A 10593-nucleotide genomic window follows, 5' to 3' on the forward strand; every position below is an offset into this window, starting at 1 on the left:
AAGTAATAATCCCTACTAACCTATTTTAATATTTCAGATTTGACCCATATATTTACCCCAAATAATTTAATTCACTTTAACCCATGATCAAGTGGTAAAGAGTATCATTAAATGATCACTTTACTTCCTTAACTAACGATTAATTAACTCAAGTTAAATGAATATTCAAAATTTCCAAAAATGACCTTTCGGGTCATTACATTATCCACCACTAAAAATCATGTTCGTCCTCGAACATAAAGAAGGAGAAGGAAGAATAGCCATATTACCAAGAGCTTATGTTATGATCTACCAGTCGGTGTTCATCTCTCCAAGTGATCTCCACCTTAAGATCATTCCATCAAGATCAACTACTAAGAACTGAACTTTCGAATCAAAATTTGACAGATCTACCAATCATGCGTGATTATCAATCTACAGACTAACCCATGAACTCAACCTAAAGTGAAACCCTTTAGACCATAACACAACCATCATGATGAGTCTTTTCTCACATAATCAAAATAACATTCTGAATCGATACCGGCTACAACTAGAAATGAACCTAAACCAACTACCACATATTATAATGCACAGACTAGCATAGATTTTTATCAAGCTTCCCTTCTCACAACACAATCTTTCCATAAACTTGAACTATAAAAATATGATCTTTAGACATCGGATACTCCTCAAGGCAGAATGAAACTTATATAACTCCAGGGAAGGAAATGATTTAGTAAACACCCAACAAGCGATACATTTCAAAATGTAGAACCTCTAACAACACTCTTAGATAAGTGTAATTCTTCATAGTAGCTATTATATAAGTTTTCATAAGCAAGGTTGTGTGTGTAGAATCACTAGTATACTTCAACTATCTCAAACAACACCAAATCTGCCATAACTAAAATGACCAAGTCTACCCAAGATGCCACCCTACTAAGAGGACAAACATCGGATTGGTACACCCGATCCACCACTAGGAATTCACCCATAGATATGAAAAAAAATGTGTGGGTATAGACAACGAATCACACTCCAAATCATATTCAAAACGAAGTAGATAGTCACATAAGAATATATAGAACCAAGGTCAAATAACACTAGATACTCCTTCCATAGTGTCCATATCAAACATTTTCATTCATCCTGCTCTATCTCTTTGATTTTCTAGCTACCCACAATCCACCACTTTGGTCCCCATTACAATCGTACCCATGCTCAATTTATTAGGCCCAACATACTCTTTACATCATTCCATTGAAGCCTACACTCTTAGTACTAATAACCATTATAATCACCCCAACTATCTACCTTACTCTCAAACCATCACTAGTATCAAAATCTTCTTAGAAAATACATTGTCGCCTCCAAAAATTCAAAATACGGCTCCCTCTCTTTTCATTTAAGAATTTCATGACAAATACATGTCACACCCAAGACTGATAACACTAATTCCAAATCTAAAAGCACATTACCATCGAGATACACCAATTGAATCACACTCAATGTCAACTCCACATAATTTTTTTTTTTAGATACCAAATTTCAATTACTATTCAAAACCATCATATACCTCATACTAACACTTACAAAATTCTTGGCCACTCAAATAATTCGGTGTACTATAAGCTCATAATTTCTACTCACCATCAAATGCCTATGTAACACATCCTAACAACTTGTATCATCCCATCAACAAAGTACGTAGTTTCAATCCCCTCGAAATCCTCATTAATCATGTAAAATTGTATGTCCACATTTTTTAGCATAAATAAGTTACCTATCATAATTTGAACAATCTAGCTCGACATAACCACATATAATCTTCCACACATCATTGCTTGTCAACCAAACAAAACTCAATCTTTAGAAAAATTGATAATAATTCCTAGTAAGTCTGTACCAAACTAGTTCATATCTCACAGTCATATCTAAACTCATAGGCAAAAATTAATAAATCTTTCAACTACAAACCAAGGGTTTATACAAGAGGTCATATTCCTTCACTTTTCTTAAATTATTTTCATGACACAAATTTCAAATACCTTGAACTCTTCAAACACCATACTCTTTCTCGTTTCGCTGACTTGCTTACCAATCTTATCCTTTGACCAACAACCCATGATATTTCTACCTTATCCTCTAAGCCAAAACATTACGTGAAACCCCCCCTTAGGTATAACAATCAAAAGTAATCAATTTTACGACTCAAATTATGCACAAGTCCTTCCAAATGGTCAATACCCGATGCGATCGATCAATTCTTACCTTACTAATTCATACCTTGACAAACCACAATACCACGAACGTAGGCTTGCAATGAAAAACTTGAATTCTGATTCCAATTGTGCCAACTACAAACTTAAAAACACAAAGCACTTATTACCACACTCAAATTGAACGCATATAGACTTCTTTCTCAAATCTTATTCAATCGTTCTAACCAATCTGATTAACCCACGACACTATTACCGTGATCAGAGCAAAACGGATGAAACCACGTGTCTCTTAACCGATTCTCAACCCCTCTAAAGATACATCATTGGACATTACAATTAGAGTAAATATCATTGCTCTCTCCTCTTATAACTTTCTATGCAACAATGTTACTCACCAAATAGTAGCAAACCACAACCTTAGGTACTCATTAGTCTTCCTTACAATACAAAAAAAAACCGTTTAACCAACAGTCCTTATTACATAGTTGTATCTCAATCACAGTCCATCACGAACTCTTATTACCATCATCCTTAGTTAGCTCTTGTCATCACCACGAAGGCAACCTTTTCATCAATATGACACCTTAAACCCAGTTATACCTATCAAATTCAAAGGACTAACCCACTTTTATATGCACTTTTTACTAAAATTTCCAATTACCTTCACACAAGTATACTCTTTAAGACTATCTTTACTCATAAGCTTGTCATCCTAATGTTGATCCACTTCCAAGGAGCTTACGGTGAATTCAGCACTCATCTAAAATCCTCAAGATACATTTCACAACCTAAACACATCAATATCATACCAAAGATCCACCACTAAAAGCTTTCTTATATATAATGCTTAACATATCCATCTGTACTAACAAGTTAGTTGGTTCTCAAATATGAATCCAACACCAAATCTTATTATATGAGCATGTGATACAATAGATAACTCTTTAAGTAGTTAGTATTTTCCCTTAACAATCGACGTGTCCATTTTTATATACCACTAGTACCATATAGTGAAAGTTTGTTAAATTCACCACTAGAACACATCATACCTATCGAGAAGATTGTACCCAAATAACCTACACATTTCTGCCTCATTAAGTAACTAACATACACTACCAAATCTGTTCGGTCTCTCGTCCGAAGCGATATGCATCCCTTCGTAGATCAGGTCAATAACAGGAGTAACACATTCTCTATCTCTAAACAAGTAAGAATCGGTACCATTATAGTAGTCGTATCATGACCCTCTTTGATATGTACACAATCTATAAAGTCGTAGCAGAAATCTAACCTCAATTGGTGCATCATTATTCTCATCATTTTCTAAGCAATTCATTCATGTTATGATAACTTTACTAATTGTATTTTTCAAAATTACAGTGTTTATTATCCAGTAATCCTTTTAATCATTCCACTTCTAATTATCGAACCACTACAGATATTACTTATACCACACAAGTACTATTCCCTTTGTTGGGGGCAACTGACTCGAAAAAGATAACATATTCACGAACTCCCCCAAACCATTGTTCAAAATCATCATTCGAATATCCTCAAAATGCATGGTCAAGTCATCACCTTACTCAACCCTTTCAAATATGATTACACATCATTTTCATCAGTATATCACTTCCACCTTAATAACAGATCTAAAATCCAACCAATACATGACACGCCAACTACTCACATGAGGAATTACGCATGAGTCATCATATAATTGAGAGAGAATGAAATGAGGTGATAAGAATCAAAACTGGACCAAGGACGCACGATAGAGATTCAAAAAGTGAAGATTTTTCCTAAAAGTCACTATAGCCTCTCGAAGATAAGTACAGACGTCTCCGTATCGATCCTCGAGACTCTACTTAGACTCGACTTGTATACACGTGAGACCTATGAACCTGGGGCTCTGATACCATTTTGTCACGACCCAAAAATGGACGTGATGGCACACGTCTTAACCCACCAAGACAAGTCAGCCTAAAACTCAACCATTACAATAAAATGCGGAAATTTTTATAATAAACTCAAAAATACCCCCAAAATCTGGTTGTCACGTGTACAAGCCTCTAAAGTATTACAATTGAATAAAAAGAAAAATACAAGTCTCATATGACATTGTTTCTACAGTAGAACAAGATCATAAACAGGAGTAAGAAGGATCGCTGAGAAGACAAACAACTACCTCACAAATCTCCCAGAAGCCTTGGAAAAGAAGAGAATGACAAGTACCACAAAAATCCAGGCTCGTAACCTACAAAAATTTGTAGAAGCAAGGGGTGAGTACCAAACCACACGGTACTCAGCAAGTAAACCTCTAAACACGAGCCAAGGGGATAGAATACAAGTACTCCTTACACTCCAACCGAACCTTTACAACTATAATCTGTATAAAACCAGCCCAACCTAACAGTTCACAATTTACAAACACATATCTCAACAACAACATTCTAACAATCATATATTCTCAACGACAAGCTCAATATTCATCAATTACCACCTCCACAACTACAACCTGCTTAGTACCAGCCTAACATAACAGTTCACAGTTTACAAAGCACATAACTCAACACAACACTCTAACAATTTCATATCTTCAACAACAAGCTCAATATTCATCAGTCACAAGTTCCATAGAAAGGCACTCACAAGATCAGCAACACACAAGATCAAGTTCACCAATAATAAAGAAGTGCAATGCAATGAAATGCAATGTCAAGTGTAGTGATGCATGTCTGACATAATGATACACACCCGCTGTCTCTCAGTCCGGGACCCATGGGGGACATATCTGTCCATGCATCCATCGCGGCGCGCGATACGACCCTCGATAATAGTAACCATCCCGGCGCGCGATACGTCCCTCGAAATATAGTATCTGTCGCGGCGCGCGATACGTCCCTCGAAATGGTACATCCTTTTTATTTTCTTATTCTTTCTCAATGCACATAACACTTGTCAGAACCATGTCTCATAACAATGCAAATGACATGTTCACACAAATAATGAGGAGATGACCATTTTCATAACATTGCACAATTCACAACAAGACAATCAGGATATAACATCAACAATGATTCAACAAGCCTTTCAAACAATTCTCAACACATCACACAAACAATTGATCACATTGCCTTTTATTATCCCTTTTTCATCATTAGAATTAATCAATGTGGACAAGTCAACCCATCACCGAGCCTCATTACCCTAAACACATATTACAAGGAAATATATGAATTCCATACACTTAACAAGGGTTTAGAAATCCACTTGCCTCTAATAGTCGAACAGTTACTCCAGAACTTAAGCCTTCCTCGTTCGGCTAACTTCCAAATCAATGCAATCTATTCATAAAAATAATCGTGATAAGATTTCTAATTTAACAACACCCATAATACTATAGCCCAGTTCCTAGTTCTTGATGCCAACCCATACGTTACATATCATTCTCCTAAATTTTTAAGCCTAGGGTTAAGTCTAATTTCCTCCAAATATCATAAATTTGACGATATTCATCTCGAACAATATACCTAATATTTAATTTCATATACCAATATATTAAAACTTGAATTATAACCTGATAATTATAAGAAAATCGTAAAACTCAGACTAAAACCCTAATCACTTTTAGTATGGATGAACACTGCATTCACAATCTAAACGAATGTCTTCATTAATTGACATGTTTACATTGCCGTCATTTGGCTGTAATGCTAACATAATGACACGAAGTCCAATTCTCCAATTTCAAATCACTGCAACTTACAAATTTATATATAATAATTTATTTAAGTGCAAAAGTAGTTTTCCTCTTTACTGTTTCCTCTCATTATTAAAATAATAATAATAAACAACCATCCTTTTGAACTCAACGCATGTTCCAATTGCAAAATAAAGGAATTGTATTGGTGTTACCTGATCGTGAAGTGGATCGTCTCCACGCTAGCTGCTGTTATACGCAGGTAAGTTTCTTCCTTCTCTTTTCTAAATTAATAATGTATTAAAAGTAATAATCCCTACTAACCTATTTTAATATTTCAGATTTGACCCATATATTTACCCCAAATAATTTAATTCACTTTAACCCATGATCAAGTGGTACAGAGTATCATAAAATGATCACTTTACTTCATTAACTAACAATCAATTAACTCAAGTTAAATGAATATTCAAAATTTCCAAAAATGACCTTTCGGGTCATTACAAATATAAATACCTACTTACACAATTACATGAGATCATTCTTAATGTCAAGGTAATAGAGTGAAAAAGTATATGACTATGAATGTTTGGGAAGATTCTAACCTTAAAGAATAACATTCTTAAATCCAAATTTAAAATTGCTACATAGACAAAGAAGAGAATATAATAAATTTGCAATCTATCCGTAAGGATCATTTAAGGAAATATATTCTACCTAATTCAATCACGATGATGGAAGCTTGATTTAATAAAACATTTATCTATTATTACATGCTGCACAAGTAAATATAAATAAATGTAATTGAAATAGTTATCGATAATTGTTCCTTCCCTTCTAATTGAATTAGACTTAGCACTTATGACGTGTTGTTAAATAGTGTATGAATTGACGCATTATCACTTGAATGTATTCCTACAGAAATATTATTGAGTTCTTTTTACAATCCTTTTGAAATCCATATTTTCGTCAATCTTGTATGTTATCTCATAACAATGTGCATCTAGAAACTTCATTCTAAAATTATTTAACCCTAATCTCCCAAATTCAAGCTGACGTATCTGTAGGTTTTTTTTCAAGAATTATTCTTCTCCTAAAAGATATGAATTTTTTTAAAATTTGGTATATACCAATTCATAAGTTCATAATCACATTTTTACTATAAATGCCCAGTTAAATGCGATCTCCAAACAATGTACATTTGTTAACTTTATCCTAAAATTATTTACTTGTCATTACCAAAATTCCAGTTGACAAATCTATACATTTTTCAAAAGTCATTGATCTTATCCTAAAAGATATCAGTATTTCTGAATATGGTATGATAATTGATAAGTCCACAAATACATTTTACTATAAATGCTCAATGCAATCTCTTTCATAACCACCATCAAGAAAAATATATTATTTTACATAGTTTATTACATCTCAAGCAAGGTTTCTACTTATTAACTTTATATTTATAAGATTTTTTAATGTATGAGTGTATGCATGGGTGGTTTTCATGAGATTATTTACTATTTAAAACTAATTAATATTATAATTTTATTTTATGTGTAGCTAAAATGAATACTTTCATGAACAACAACAACAAGTTCGACAAGAAGAAAGTGGTGTTCATAATGGGATCAACAGGAACGGGAAAATCTCGTCTCTCTGTTGACCTTGCCACCCATTTTCGAGGAGAAATAATCAACTCGGACAAAATGCAAGTCTATAAGGTACTTGAAATCGTGACCAACAAGATCACACACGCTGATAAACAAGGTGTACGACACTATTTGCTAGGTATATATATTTGATAAAGACAATTTTTTGTGATTCCTTTATTTTAATGTGAATATTAATTGACCACTATTTTGTTTCACAATTTTTTAGGTGAAATTGAGCCAGATTCAAACTTCACGGCCGAAGATTTCTTTCTGAAGTGCAATATCTACATAGAAAATTTTTTGAAGGCTCAATATGTTCCAATTATTGTTGGAGGGTCAAATTCGTATATTGAAAAACTTGTGGAAGACCCTGTATTCACGTTCAAACATAAGTATGACGGTTGCTTTATTTGTATTGATGTAGAGCAATCAGTCTTGAACCGTAGAGTTGACACGAGGGTTGATGAAATGGTCAATGCAGGTAGTTTCTGTAGTTATTTTATATATGAATAAAAATATAATAATGACTCTAACTAAAACTTTTCTTATATAGTTTTCTTAATAATACTTTTGCTGTGCAAATATATGTTCACCTAAATAAAACTATTCTTAAATTTATGTTGCATGCAGGGCTGGTGGATGAGGTGAGGCAAATTTTCATTCCAGATGCAGATTACACCAAAGGAATCCGAATGTCCATTAGTGTCCCTGAAATGGCCAAATATTTAAGGGAAGAAAAAAATATTGACGGAGATGATGAATCAAAGAAGATGATTCTTCAAGCTTCAATTTCAAGTATCAAGCGTAATACTAGTATATTAATTTGTAACCAACTTGACAAGATTAAACGATTAATAAATGAGAAAATGTGGTCGGTGCATCATATTATTGCTACTGACTATTTCAAAGAAGATAGAAAGGAAGTTGCTAACGAAGCATGGAGGAATACTGTTTTGCAACCATGCCTAGATATTGTGGAAAGATTTCTCAAAAATGATGATCACAATATTAGTATTGAGTGTACATAAACTATTATTATCTCTATCTTGTGTTATTTTTTTTCTTGGTCACTTTAATTTTTGATCTATTTTGTGCAGTTTGTATCAAACTACAAATATATATTCTATTCTTGTCTGTAAAATCATTGTTATTTATAGAGTAAATATTTAAGCTTTATAAAAATATTTATTTTAAGGTCCAATCCAAGCGCCAAGTCCAAGTCCAACTCCAAGTCTTTGATATTTAATATATATTAATATAAATACCTACTTACACAATTACATGAGATCATTCTTGAAGTCAAGGTAATAGAGTGAAAAAGTAAATGACTATGAATGTTTGGGAAGATTCTAACCTTAAAGAATAACATTCTTAAATCCAAATTTAAAATTGCTACATAGACAAAGAAGAGAATATAATAAATTTGCAATCTATCGGTAAGGATCATTTAAGGAAATATATTCTACCTAATTCAATCACGATGATGGAAGCTTCATTTAATAAAACCTTTATCTATTATTACATGCTGCACAAGTAAATATAAATAATTGTAATTGAAATAGTTATCGATAGTTGTTCCTTCCCTTCTAATTGAATTAGACTTAGCACTTATGACGTGTTGTTAAATAGTGTATGAATTGACGCATTATCACTTGAATGTATTCCTTCAGAAATACTATTGAGTTCTTTTTACAATCCTTTTGAAATCCATATTTTCGTCAATCTTGTATGTGATCTCATAACAATGTTCATGTAGAAACTTCATTCTAAAATTATTTAAATCTAATCACCCAAATTCAAGCTGACGTATCTGATGGTTTTTTTTCAAGAATTATTCTTCTCCTAAAAGATATGAATTTTTTTAAAATTTGATATATACTAATTCATANGATTATTTACTATTTAAAACTAATTATTATTATAATTTTATTTTATATGTAGCTAAAATGAATACTTTCATCAACAACAACAACAAGTTCGACAAGAGAAAAGTGGTGTTCATAATGGGAGTAACAGGAACGGGAAAATCTCGTCTCTCTGTTGACCTTGCCACCCATTTTCGAGGAGAAATAATCAACTCGGACAAAATGCAAGTCTATAAGGGACATGAAATTGTGACCAACAAGATCACATACGCTGATAAACAAGGTGTACGACACTATTTGTTAGGTATACATATTTGATAAAGACATTTTTTTGTGATTCCTTTATTTTAATGTGAATATTAATTGACCACTATTTTGTTTCACAATTTTTTAGTTGAAATTGATCCAGATTCAAACTTCACGGCCGAAGATTTCTGTCTGAAGTGCAATATCTACATAAAAATTTTTTTGAAGGCTCAATGTGTTCCAATTATTGTTGGAGGGTCAAATTCGTATATTGAAAAACTTGTGGAAGACCCTGTATTCTTGTTCAAACATAAGTATGACGGTTGCTTTATTTGGATTGATGTAGAGCAATCAATCTTGAACCGTAGAGTTGACACGAGGGTTGATGAAATGGTCAATGCAGGTAGTTTTTGTAGTTATTTTATATATGAATCAAAATATAATAATGACTCTAACTAAAACTTATCTTATGTAGTTTTCTTAATAATACTTTTGCTTTTCAAATATATGTTCACCTAAATAAAACTATTCTTAAATTTATGTTGCATGCAGGGCTGGTGGATGAGGTGAGGCAAATTTTCATTCCAGATGCAGATTACACCAAAGGAATCCGAATGTCCATTGGTGTCCCTGAAAATGGCCAAATATTTAAGGGAAGAAAAAAATATAGACGGATATGATGAATCAAAGAAGATGATTCTTCAAGCTTCAATTTCAAGTATCACGCGTAATACTCGTATATTAATTTGTAACCAACTTGACAAGATTCAACGATTAATAAATGAGAAAATGTGGTCGGTGCGTCATATTATTGCTACTGACGTTTTCAAAGAAGATAGAAAGGAAGTTGCTGAAGAAGCATGGAGGAATACTGTTTTGCAACCATACCTAGATATTGTGGAAAGATTTCTCAAAAATGATGATCA

Source organism: Solanum stenotomum, chromosome 1 (assembly GCF_019186545.1).
Source record: "Solanum stenotomum isolate F172 chromosome 1, ASM1918654v1, whole genome shotgun sequence".
NCBI classification, from domain to species: domain Eukaryota; kingdom Viridiplantae; phylum Streptophyta; class Magnoliopsida; order Solanales; family Solanaceae; genus Solanum; species Solanum stenotomum.